This window comes from Rhinopithecus roxellana, chromosome 1 (genome assembly GCF_007565055.1).
Source record: "Rhinopithecus roxellana isolate Shanxi Qingling chromosome 1, ASM756505v1, whole genome shotgun sequence".
Classification (NCBI taxonomy): domain Eukaryota; kingdom Metazoa; phylum Chordata; class Mammalia; order Primates; family Cercopithecidae; genus Rhinopithecus; species Rhinopithecus roxellana.
This window is the reverse complement of record NC_044549.1, coordinates 96,934,155-96,947,733: the sequence shown is the minus strand read 5'-3', so window position 1 is coordinate 96,947,733 and position 13,579 is coordinate 96,934,155. Positions and strand designations below refer to the sequence as shown.

General features: G+C 42.8%; 1 protein-coding gene and 1 pseudogene across 6 annotated transcripts in view; one reads left to right on the top strand and one right to left on the bottom strand.

The window, feature by feature from the left end:
• The window catches only part of LOC104665010 (schwannomin-interacting protein 1), a 626,299-nt gene that overhangs the window by 531,858 nt on the left and 80,862 nt on the right, over positions 1 to 13,579 (top strand). The gene's annotated exons all lie outside the window — the stretch shown is intronic.
• Positions 4,678 to 4,833, bottom strand: LOC115892293 (annotated as a pseudogene).

The window sequence follows — 13,579 nt, the reverse complement described above, 5'->3', positions numbered from 1 at the left end:
TGTTCCTTCGTCCAGAGGAATACTGAAATAATAATTCTAGCAACTTTTTAAAATGCCAAACGAATTACATGTATATTTCACTTAAGCTTCAGAGCAACCTGAAGGTGGGCTTTATCCATTTCCATTTTACAGATGTAGAAGCTCGGAAACAAAGTCACACAACTAGTAAGGAGATGTGCCAAGATTTAAACTTGGGTCTGTTGGACTCCCAAATCCATACCCTGCATCACAATGGCCCCACACCTTTGAAAAGTAGTACAATGACCCCGCTTTGATGTTTATTTTTTGTATAATGACTTAAGGAAAGAAGAGAGGTCGAGTCAACTTTCACTGGTCCCTGCAGTTGTAATAGGGATCCCTTCACCCTCTCAATGATTCTTTACTGAGTTACAGGTAAAACCCCACAATGAACTGTAGGAAATCCCACTCTTTTAAAGCTCTGAGGATTTAGAGCCTGATTTGGGCTGAGCAGGTGAGGGAGATTGGTAGCAGAGAGCTAGAACTGGAGGCCTGTTCTCTGTCGGTTCATTATTTTAAAAGGTCTGTTGCAGGGAGTCTCCTTGTCCTCCCAGTGTAGGGAAATATAATTGTGATCAGTACATTTCCAAAAAATATATTTCCACTACTAAGGACATGGTAAGGAAATGGAACAAATTAATAAAAAGGGCTTCTCAGCCAACTGGAAAAGAGGCAGGCCATGGGTATCCAATGTCTTCCTCACTCAGTTTTTCTTACCCAGTTAAGCGTTCTGGGTCCCCTCCCTCTCATTTATTTGCTGCTGTGGTGTCAGCAGGGTAGGGTGAGCTGGCATAAAGTTTAATAAGTAGTAGCTTGCAGATCACCTGCTACCACATTTTCCAAAGCTTGCTGGTAGTTGCTGCCTTTGTCCCCTCGGTGTATACTTGAGATGCCTTCAGTCAGATGAAAATCATGGAAAACCAAACTAACCTGGCTTCACAGTGATGAGATTGGTTGGCTCCTGGTTAGGAAAGGCTTCAGAATGTGTTTGTTTCATTGACTCAGTGGAGCGTCACCAGGAACCTCGTTATTTTTTTTTTTCTTTAAACCTCTCTGCTCTGTTTTTTGCAGTCAGTTTCATTTACAGCTGTCCCCACACACCTTCCAGTTGCCAAGTGATTTTCCTTTCCAGGGCTTTGAGTTTGTTCATCACTATCTAGGGAGAGGGAGAAAAAGAAAAAGGTCACTTCCAGGAACTCTCTCAGAAGAGCCAGGAACTATTTTCCCAGTCATCCTCAGCAGATTTCTCCTCAATCTCATTGGCCCAAATAGGGTGTTACGTTTATCCTTGAACCCATATGTGGAGCCAGGGGATGGGATAATGAGCCACAAGCCCCACCACCTGATCAGCTTCCCCCAAGCACCTGGGCTTTGCAGGAGGAATTGAAGGTGCTCAAATAAAAGTTAAGATAGTTACTGAAAGAAGGAGAATAGTGTTGGAAGAGCAACTACAGTGCCTATTAGACACCCGCTGTTCTGAGAATCAGCTCCAACCTACTCCTAGCAGCACCCAAGGAACTGGGGTGCTTAGCCTGGCTCATAACTCTTGGAAGCTGCTGACCCCTAGTGTCTGAGGAAAGCATTGGCTCTAGAATCCAGAGGCATGGGTTTACCTTTCATGAGAATCACAGTGGCTGTGACACCCTCTCACACACAGGGAGGTTGTAAGCAAATTAAAACTTCTGGAAATACTTTAATGAATAAGTGAGTTTAATTGAAAGTCTTCCAAAGACACTGTAAGACTTAGGCTTCCCTGACCTTGCTGAGCACCAACTTCAGAACACTCTGTAGTCCTTTTCGCAACTGTAAATTGTCATCCACAGTGTCTTGCTCTCTAGACAGAGGGTGTGCTTTTTGAGGGTGGGGCCTGAGCCCAGCTCCTCACCTTGAATTCCTGCATGCTTAGTGAACACTTGTATGAGTAAACGAAAGACCCAGCTGTTGTTCAGCTCTCCTCTGCCCTTCCATAGCCGTGGCTTTCTCTTATAAATATCAGCTCTACCAGCCTAATTGTACTCCTTTTTTTTTTTTTTTTTTTTTTTTGAGACAGAGTCTCGCTCCGTCGCCCAGGCTGGAATGCAGTGGAGCGATCTTGGCTCACTGCAACCTCCGCCTCCCAGGTTCAAGCGATTCTCCTACCTCAACGTCACGAGTAGCTGGGACTATAGGCGCCCGCCACCCACACCCAGGTAATTTTTGTATTTTTAGTACAGATGGGGTTTCACCAAGTTGGCCAGGCTAGTCTCAAACTCCTGACTTCGGGTGATCCACCCGCCTCTGCCTCCCAAAGTGCTGGATTACAGGCATGAGCCGCCGTGCCCGTCCAGTTGTATTCCTAATAAGACAACTAAGCAATCAATTGTGTTTTGAAACTGCATGTTATACAAATGGGAAAATATTCCAACAACCCCAAATACACATCTGAGCAACTTCTTTTGTGTTGTGGAATACCCACTATCTGGTCAGCAGAGAAAGCAGAATTTTTTATTATAAGCAGATCAACATTGCTACTGTGAATTCTTTGAGCAGTAGGCAAAGCTGTGTTAGAAGGGGTTCTTCTTTGGTCTATGCATGGCAGGTAACAAGACTTCTCCTGTGCTTCATGATTTGGGTTAGGAAGAAAGAGGAAAGGCAACAACATGGTAATTATAATATAGAATGACTCAAGACAAGAAAGAATAGGTTTTTGTTTTGTTTTGCTCTTAATTGACTTGTAATTCAAGCGAGAAATGTGGCAGCTCTCAGGATTGGAGAAGCTTTGCACAAATCCAATATTAGAATTTAACTGCCATTAGCTGTGGAGGGCACCAAAGGACAGAGAAGATTTCTCAGTCTGGGAGCTGAGGGCGAGTTCTGGGGAACAGTGGCAGCCACAGCTGTAGAAATCCTGACAGTTGTTCAGTCTTGGCAGGCAGGGCTGCTGCTCACTGGAGAAGCTGCAGTGCTTCCTGGGCAGGGCCCTCCACTCGCATGGTGCTTGTAAGACCTGATCTGGGGTGGAGGCCTGCACCATCTTTCTTTTCCCCTTTTCACAGGGGAGGAGAAAAATGGGCAGATAAGTATCATAGCAGTCAGGTAGGTCATGGGATAGGGAAAAAAAAAAATCAGACATTGAGAAAGAGTGACTGGAAAACCACACTGTACCATTGTGTCCTAAAGTATTGTATCAGTTTTGCCAGCCTGCACTTGTCTCCTAATTAAGTAAACTAAATGCTATGTGTTATCAAAATTGTCATTATTACAATTCTGTTACTTTGTAGAGAATAAAGGTAGATACTAAATATTGGTTCTACATTTCAGTTGACAAATTTCACAATTTTGCTTCAGATTCCTTCTTTGGAATACATCTCATTCTTGCAGAAATATGGATTTTGTTCAGTCAGTGTTTAACAGAGACTTTTAAAAGCTACTAAAGTTGCAAACTACTTAAGAGTTGTAAGTCTATCACAGTCCACCCATTTGAACAGTCCCCTGCTTTAACCTGTATTTGTGCTTCGAGGAGAAAGTGATGGAAGAGGCTCCATGCTGGCTTCGTCACACTGATGTATGAATAAACGGGCAAGTAATGGATGACCTGGGGTTCATGCCAGCCAACCTACCTGCAAACCTGCTTTCACAAGCACTTGACAAGGCACCTACCTTTCTTAATGTACCAAGTACATAATCTCTCCGATTCTGTAAAAAGATTAGCTATTAGGAAGATTACAAAACTTTGGGTACAAAAATAAGAGTATTTTTAGAATTTTGTTCTCCATGTATTAATTTTATCTGTAGTGGGTTTTTGTTTGTTTTGCTTCCTCTGCCCCACATCATAATTTGTGTGTGTGTGTGTGTGTGTGTGTGTGTGTGTGTGTGTGTGTGTGTGTGCTGAATAGATGATCTCTAAGTAGGTAAATTCTCTTGGGAAAAATTCTCAGCATGAGAAATGTGGGGAAAATACAGCTGGACAGCTTTTAATTTTGCCAAGAAAAAAATGAGGACTTGTTCTTTGCTGGTGCATGAGGCAGGGCTGTGTCACTGCAGTGTGAGTTATGGGGGAGACAAGCAAATGCACAAGCAGGTGTTTACACCTGCTGTCTTCTTAAGTCCTCCCAATAACCCTGTACGGCAGGTACTACTTCTCTTGTACAGAGGAGGAAATTGAGGCTTAGCTAAATTATGCAGTGTGTCCAAAGCATAGCTAAACAGTGTGGCCAATTTTAAAATCCAGACATTTCTAACTCAAGAGCCCTGTTCTTCTTACTATACCAAATGTCTCAGTCCTCAAGTTGTTGTCCTAGAAATAAAAATATAAACAACAAGGAACATTTGTTCAGCTTAGTGTTTCTCAACAGAGTAAGAGATAGCTTCTCCGAAGCCCTTATGCTTGCACTAAATATTTAATTGTTTTGTTTTTATTTTTATAATAACCCATTAATATTAAGCATATTCTGGTTCATCACCTTATAAGCAAGGACTGCTCTATGATACAAGTAATGCTGGTTCTGTCTGTGTTTACACTGACACCAAAAAGTATTTCTCAACCCCCAGAGATTTCAAACTACTTTATCCAGTATCCATTCCTCCCCTCTACCTTACTAACAGAACCCTAATTTGACTGGAATCAGCAATGGTCCCATGGTTCTCAGACTCCCTTGCAGTTACGAATGTTCATGTGGCAAGGTTTGAGCTCATGATGTCTGAGCTATTGGATGGGGCTTCCCAGAAAGATCCTTAAAAGTGGCTGACTTTTAAGATCGATAGAGGACATATCAGGTATTAAGCTGATAAGAGCAGGTGCTACATTTGATCTCAGACAAAAGTTCAAAAAGCAATGGTCAATGTCTTTCTCACTCTCCAGTCTTTCTCCTCATCTAGCCAGGAAGGAAGTTGAGATATGACCATGAGGGCAAGAACACATACTAGCAGTGGTGGAGGCAAAGATACAAGGAGTCTGGGTCTCTAATGACTACAAAAAAACCCTCATTATACCAGCCCAGGATGTGACTGTCTTCATTATGTACAAATTTAAGCTAATTACCCCGTCTCTACTAAAAATACAAAATTAGCTGCGCATATTGGCACATGCCTGTAATTCCAGCTACTCGGGAGGCTAAGGCAGGAGAATCGCATGAACCTGGGAGACGGAGGTTGCAGTGAGCCGAGGTGGCACCATTGCACTCTAGCCTGGGCAACAAGAGTGAAACTCCTTCTCAAAAAAAAAAAAAAAAAAAAAAACTATTTTTTTTTTTCATTCTTTCTCTCTTTTTTTTTTTATTACACTTTAAGTTCTAGGGTACATGTGCACAACATGCAGGTTTGTTACATAGGTATACATGTGCCATGTTGGTTTTCTGCATCCATCAACTGGTCATTTACATTAGGTATTTCTCCTAATGCTATCCCTCCCCCAGCCTCCCACCCCCCGACAGGCCCCAGTGTGTGATGTTCCCCACGCTGTGTCCATGTGTTCTCATTGTTCAACTCCCACTGATGAGTGAGAACAAGCAGTGTTTGGTTTTCTGTCCTTGTGATAGTTTGCTGAGAATGATGGTTTCCAGCTTCATCCATGTCCCTGCAAAGGACATGAACTCATCCTTTTTTATGGCTGCATGGTATTCCATGATGTATATGTGCCACATTTTCTTAATCCAGTCTATCATTGATGGTTATCTGGGTTGGTTCCAAGTCTTTGCTATTATGAATAGTGCCACAATAAACATACATGTGCATTTATAATAGCATGATTTATAATCCTTTGGATATATACTGAGGAATGGGATCACTGGGTCAAATGGTATTTCTAGTTCTAGATCCTTGAGGAATCGCCACACTGTCTTCCACAGTGGTTGAACCAATTTACACTCCCACCATCAGGTGAGCCGAGATGGCACCATTGCACTCCAGCCTGGGCAACAAGAGCAAAACTCCATCTCAAAAAAAGAAAGAAAGGAAAGCTAATTTTTAAAATAGCTTTATTAACATATGATTTATGGCCAGGTGCAGTGACTCATGCCTGTAATCGTAGCACTTTGGGAAGCCGGGGCAGGTGCATCATTTGAGCCCAGGAGTTCGAGACCAGCCTGGGCAACATGGCAAAACCCTGTCTCTACAAAACATACAAAAATTAGCTGGGGCATGGTGGCACGCAAATGTAGTCCCAGCTATTTGGGAGGCTGAAGAAGGAGTATCCCTTGAGCCCAGGAGGCATAGGTTGCAGTCAGCCGAGATCACCCCACTATGCTGCAGCCTGGGTGGCAGAATGAAACCCTGTCTCAAAAAAATAAACCAAAGGGATATAATTTACATACCATAAAATTCACCTGTGGTTTTGTTGTTGTTGTTGTTGTTGTTTTGAGATGGAGTCTCGCACTGTCACCCAGGCTGGAGTGCAGTAGTGCAATCTCAGCTCACTGCAACCTCTGCCTCCCAGGTTCAAGTGATTCTCCTGCCTCAGCCTCCCGAGTAACTGGGATTACAGGTGGGTGCCACCATGCCCAGCTAATTTTTTGTATTTTTAATACAGGGGGTTTCACTATGTTGGCCAGGCTAGTCTTGATCTCCCGACCTCATGATCTGCCCACCTCGGCCTCCCAAAGTGCTGGGATTAGAGGCGTGAGCCACCGCGCCCGGCCTCAAATTCACCTGTTTTAAATGTACAGTGATTTTTAGTAAGCATAGTTTTGTGCAAACATCCCGGCAACCAAACCTAGAACCTTTCTGTTATTCCCAAAACATTCCTCTTGCTCACTGACAATCTATCCTCATTCCTCAGGCCAAGGCAACCCACTGATCTGCTGTCTTTATAAATCTGCCTTTTCTGAACATTTCATATAAATGGGATCATAGAACATGCAATCTTTTACATCTGGCTTCTTTCACTTAACATACTGTTTTTGATAGTCTTCCATGCTGTAGCACACATCAGTAGTTTCTTCTTGTTGCTGAATAATATTCTGTTGTATCACTGTATTATATTTTGGTTGTCTGTTTTCCAGTTGATGGACATGTGGCTTGTTTTCTCTTTTTAGACCTTATGAATAATGTTGCATGAATACATATACATCTTTGGACAGATGTATGTTTCCATTTGTCTTGGGTAGATTCTCAGGAGAGGAATTGCAAGATCATATGGTAAATTTATGTTTCATTTTATAAGTAACTGCCAAACTGTTTTCCAAAGTAAGCATACTATCTTATATTCCCATCAGCAATGTATGAGGCTTACGGTTTTTTCATATTCTTATCAAAAATTATTTTGTCTTTTTATTATATTCCTTCTACTGGGCATGAAGTATAATAGCATCTCATTGTAGTTTTTTTTTTTTTTTTTTTTGAGACGGGGTCTCGCTCTGTCACCCAAACTGGAGTGCAGTGGCCGGATCTCAGCTCACTGCAAGCTCCGCCTTTTTTGGGTTCACGCCATTCTCCTGCCTCAGCCTCCCAAGTAGCTGGGACTACAGGCGCCCGCCACCTCGCCCGGCTAGTTTTTTTGTATTTTCTAGTAGAGACGGGGTTTCACCGGTTAGCCAGGATGGTCTCGATCTCCTGACCTTGTGATCCGCCTGTCTCAGCCTCCCAAAGTGCTGGGATTACAGGCTTGAGCCACCGCGCCCGGCCTCATTGTAGTTTTAATGTTCATTTCCCTTATGACTAATGATGTTGAACGCCTTTTCAAATGCTTATTAAGCCATTCCTGTTTCTTTGGTGAAATATCTATGCAGCTGTTGCCCATTTTTAATTGGCTTGTCTTATTATTAACTTAGAAGTGATTTTTATATATTCTGGATACAAATCCTTTACCAGAAAAAGTATTTGTATATACTTTCTCCCAGACTGTGGCTTACTTTTCATTTTCTTACTGATGTTTCTTGAAGCATAAAAGTTTTTAATTTTGATGAAGTCAGTTTTTTCAATTTTTCCTTTCATGGATTATGCTTTTGGTGTTGTGTTTAAGAACTCTTTGTCTGACTTAAGGTTGCAAAGATCTTCTACTTTCTTCTACAAGTTTTATAGTTTTAGCTTTTACACTTGGCATATGATTCATTTTAAGTTCATTTTTATGTATAGTGTGAGGTATCTAAATTCATCTTTCTGCACGCAGATATCCAGTTGTCCCAGCACCATCTGTTGAAAAGACTGTCCTTTCCCCATTGAATTACCTTGGCACCTTTGTGAAAAATCAATGGACTATAAATGTAAAGTTTTATTTCTAGACTCTCAATTCTGTTCCATTGATCTATATGTCTACCCTTATGCCAGTACCACACAGTCTTAATTAATGTAGCTTTATAGTAAGTTTTAAAATTGGGAAGTCTAAGTTTTCCAACTTTGTTCTTTTTTAAGATTGTTTTGGCTTTTCTAGGTCCTTTGCATTTCCATAGACATTTTAGGATCAGCTTGCCAATTCCTGCCCAGAAGCCTGCTGGAATTTTTATAGGAATTATGTTTAATCTATAGATCACGTTGAGGGGCATTGCTATTTTAATAATACTGAGTCTTCCAATTCCTTTATTTAAATCTTCTTTAATTTCTCTTAGCAATGTTTTGTAGGTTGTTGTTTTTTTTTTTTTTTTTTGGCAGAGTCTCGCTCTGTTACCCAGGCTGAAGTGCAGTGGTGTGATCTCGGCTCACTGTAACCTCTGCCTCCCAGGCTCAAGTGATTCTCGTGCCTCAGCCTCCTGAGTAGCTGGGATTACAGGCACATGCTACTATGCCTGGCTAATTTTTGTATTTTTAGTAGAGACAGGGTTTCACCATGTTGGCCAAGCTAGTCTGAAACTCCTGGCCTCAAGTGATCCACCCACCTTGGCCTCCGAAAGTGCTGGGATTACAGATGTGAGCCATTGCACCCGGCCTGTAGTTTTCCATGCATAAGTCTTGCACTTCTTTTGCTCCTAATTGTTCAAGTCACTGTTACATGGAATTTCTGATATATAAGGCCAAACTGAAATCATGATACATATTCTTATGACCAAATAAAATGGAAAATTTAAACAAGTGGAGGTGTACTTAATATATGTAAATGATATTTCTATGTGAAGGCCAAATGGTGCATTGTGTAAATGAACAGTTTCACAGTGGAAACAATGGAGAAAACCAAATTATTACATGGCATGCATATCCAGTCCAAATGAACCTTGTCCTTACAGTCAGTACCGTATGTGTATAAGCCAATAAAACAACGTCATCTGGCACAATAATCAGTATTGTTAATTGAAATTAATTGTATTCGGCTGGGCATGGTGGCTCAAGCCTGTGATCCCAGCACTTTGGGAGGCTGAGGAGGGTGGATCACAGGGTCAGGAGATCAAGACCATCCTGGCTAACATGGTGAAACCCTGTCTCTACTAAAAATACAAAAACAAAAAAAAAATTAGCCGGGCATGGTGGCGGGTGCCTGGCGCCTGTAGTCCCAGCTACCGGGAGGCTGAGGCAGGAGAATGACATGAACCTGGGAGGCGGAGCTTGCAGTGAGCCGAGATGGTGCCACCGCACTTCAACCTGGGCAACAGAGGAAGACTCCGTCTCGGAAAAAAAGAAAAAGAAATTAATTGTATTCTATTTTTGTTTATATTTTGTAAATTCACTTGGATTTTTATAAGCATTATTAGCAAAAGGAATTTACACCTAGTTTTACATGGATTGGCTCAATCTTTTTTTCCTTTAATAGGTGTTGTCTTAGTTCATTTTCTGTTGCCATAACAGAATACCTGAGAGACTGGGTAATTTATAAGGAAAAGAGGTTTGTCTGGTTCACAATTCCGCAAGCTGGGAAATCCAAGAAGCATGGCGTTGCCATCTTCTCAGGTTCGGGTGAGGGCCTTGTGCTGTATCACAACATGGCAGAGAAAGGCCAAGAACCAGAAGGGAAAGCAGGAGTGTGCAGAAAGGGACAAAACATGAGAGGCAGCCTTGCTTTATAACAGCCTGCTCTCTCAGTGACTAAGAGATGCATTAATCCCTTTCTGAGGGTAGATTCCTCAACCAAATGCCTCTTAAAGGTTCCACCACCTCTCAACACCATTACGTCGGGGACCAAGCTTCAACATGAGTTTTGGAGGGAGCTGACCATATCCAAACATAGCAGCTATCTATTTTGTACTCACTATTGTGAAACACTGGCTCTAGTTTTTTTTTTTTTTTTGCTTTACAAAGCATTTTCAATTCACCATCTTGTTATTCTCACAGTAACACTGGAGCTTGGGTAAAATAGGGCTTTTTAAAATTCCCATATTATAAATCACGAAACTAAGATTCACAGAAATTAAGTGATGTGTGTAATTGTATACATCCATAAGTGGCAGTTCTGTGATTGCTGAGTGCAGTAGCTCACACCTGTAACCCCAGCACTTTGGAAGGATCTCTTCAGCCCAGGAGGCAGGAGGCTCTCCCAAGCCCAGGAATTTGAGACCAGCCTGGGCAACCTGGGGAGACCCTGTCTCTTCAAAAGGTTTAAAAATTAGCCAGGTGTGGTGTGCACCTGTGGTCCCAGCTACTCAGGAGGCTGAGGTGGGAGGATCATTTGAGGCCAGGAGTTTGAGGCTGCAATGAGGACCGATCACGCCACTGCACTCCAGCCTGGGCAACAGAGTGAGACCCTATCTCAAAAAAAAAAAAAAAAAGAAAGAAAAGAAAAGAAAAAGAAATAAAATTAGGAGTTCAGGCTCCAAATCTCTTACTCTTTCCTCTACATCCGTATTGATTATTGATCACTTCCTGAAACGCTGCTAGGATACAAGAGAAATATAAAACTTTTGGAAAGCTTTATAGGTACCAAGATAAAACTAATATGAAGCATAGTAAAGTTAGGGTTAATATAATGGAGGCCACAGCCCAGACTCTAGATTCTAGTAGCATCTATAGAAAGCAGACAACTATCCAGACCTGAGAGTTGAGTGGGAAGCATGCCCTGAGCAATGCAGAAGATGCTGTCGGGCAGCCCAGATCTACAGCACTCCCTCCACCTGCTTCCAGGAGGGAAGGACTTCCTTCTCAGCTGCTGGTAATGTTGGCAACTGACAGTGCTCAGCTGAGACCCTCTTTGGGATTGCCTGTGGTTGAGGCGAACTAGGATGCCCAAGGTAGGAGCAGGAGCAACCCATATCCAAAGACAGGTTAATGCTGGGACATGAAGGCCTGGCCCTTCGTGGATCCACTTTGAAGGCCCTGCCCTATTGCAGAGCATCCTCCTGGATCAGTCAGGCCTCTGTTTGCAGCTGCATCAGAGAATCCAGCCTCTCCCTCTGCCCTGTCTTACTGCCTGTATTCCCTCACAGGTGTTGCCCCAGAGCACTCTGAATAAACTTCCTGCCTGTGAATCTCTACCAGAGGGTCAGCTTCCTGCACCCAATGATCTGTAAGGTTTCTAGGCAACAGGAAATGCCCAAAGGCCAGAATTCCTCTCGTGGGTGTAGCAGAAAGTAAACGGAGTAGTGTTTTATAGTGGCTACAAAAGAAAAGGGCAATGGTAGTGGACTTTGAAAGACAGGATGAGCTGTCAGCCCTGATGGGGACCCCTCAGAAAGCTGTAGCTGGCCCATGTACTGGCCCATGTACCCCACATATTGCCGAGTAGGGATACTGCCGGGACCCCGATGTTTGCTTTGTCAAGTGGGTGTGTAGCCCAGGTATCAGCTCTGATCTTCACTGCTTACTGTCCTATGAATTTGGCCCAGAGGCTAGAACTGGAAGATCTGATTTTAGATCTCCTTTGCCAATTTTGTGGCTTTGTTATTCTAGAGCTTGTATTTCTCGTTTGAAAAATGAGTATGCTTTGAGGATTGAAATGATCCTAATTTCTGGGGCTCTTCATGAGTGTCATGTGACAGGAGGATTTCATGGCCAAGTAAGTCTGGGTGACAGTAGGCCAAACTAAGTTAAATTGATTTCTGAGGATTTCTCAGTCTTTTGTATGTTGCTCTTCCTTCCAAGTTCCTTAAGGAGGGGGTGTAATCCAAATCATCTCAACCCATCAAGAAGACTTCTTGCTGCCAACACCCTCCATGGAGCGTTAATAAGCCTGGATCTTGCTGGAGTCATATGGAGAAGCCCTGTCTCATCCCATAATGGACAGTCAATAAATGTCAAATTAGACTCTATTGATTACCATGGTCTGCACTGCCCTAACCTTAAACCAAGTTAGCAGTCCCAGAAATATCAGAAGAGTTCCCAATGACGCTGGTGCTCATGATTGATGTGTTTTTGGTTATTTACACAAATACACATTTGGTAAGCTATAATTTACTTCAAGGATACATCCAAATCTGTGTTCAAGACATGTATGTTTTAAAGAGTGTTATTCAGTCAAGCTTTTAGACTGGGGAGAAATGTGGCTTTCCAAGGCATACACTCTCCATTCGAACAGTAGTAGCCATCATGTGTTGGAACTTATAGTTGACACCTTGTGGGGTTGAAACAATATGTTGAAAAGGATGCAGAAGGTGTGTCTGGGCTGTGGGAATAGGAGTGCTATGATGCATTAGTGATGTCACCATTAACAACAACATTCTCCACCTTTGTTTTAGACCACAGTTAAGTTTACCATATATACTCCTTTACCTTTTGAAGACAGAGCATTTAAACCCTCTCAAGTGCACTGTGTTCAAAAGTAACTCATCATCATCTTCTCCCCTTCTATGCCAGTTCTCTCCACCTCAGATGATGGTGGTGTTCTCCAGGAACACACCCATGATTCCTACCTGGTCTTCATTTCCCATAACCCATCAGTCACCAAATCTTGTCAATTTACCTTCCAAGTGTGTCTCAAATCACTCCCCTTCCCATCCCAGATGCCACCCCCATTCTGCAAATGCTATTAACTCTCACCTTAACCTCAACATAGTCTCTCTGCCTCTGGTCCTATTTATTTATTTATTTGAGACAGCATCTCGCTCTGTCGCCCAGGCTGGAGTGCAATGGTACAATCTCAGCTCACTGCAACCTCTGCCTCCCAGGTTCAGGTGATTCTTCTGCTTCAGCCTCCCAAGTAGTTGGGATTACAGGTACATGCCACCACACCAGGCTAATTTTTGTACTTTTCGTAGAGACAGGGTTTCATCATGTCGGCCAGGCTGGTCTTGAACTCCTGACTTCAAGTGATCTACCTGCCTTGGCTTTTCAAAGTACTGGGATTACAGGTGAGAGCCACTGTGAGGCCTGCCTCTGGTCCTTTTAAAAAATGTATTTTACTTATCCATTTTTGAGACAGATCATGCCCTGACACCCAAGCTGAAGTGCAGTGGTGCAGTCATAGCTCACTGCAGCCTCAAACTCCTGGACTCAAGGGATCCCCTTGCTTCAGCTTCCAAAGTAGCTAAGACTACAGGCAAACACCACAGCATCTGGCTTTTTACAAATTAATTTTCATAGAGACGGAGGTCTTGCTTTATTGCCCAGGCTGGTCTCAAACTCTTGACTTCAAGTGATCCTCCTGCCTCAGCCTCCCAAAGTGCTAGGATTACAGAGTGGAGCCAGCCTGGCCTCTGCCTGTGATCCTGAACTCTTTAAGCCCCTTCCCTAGTCTACCTACCTGACTGCCTATTCAAGTGTGTCTCCTTCTCAAACACTGTAATGACTTCCT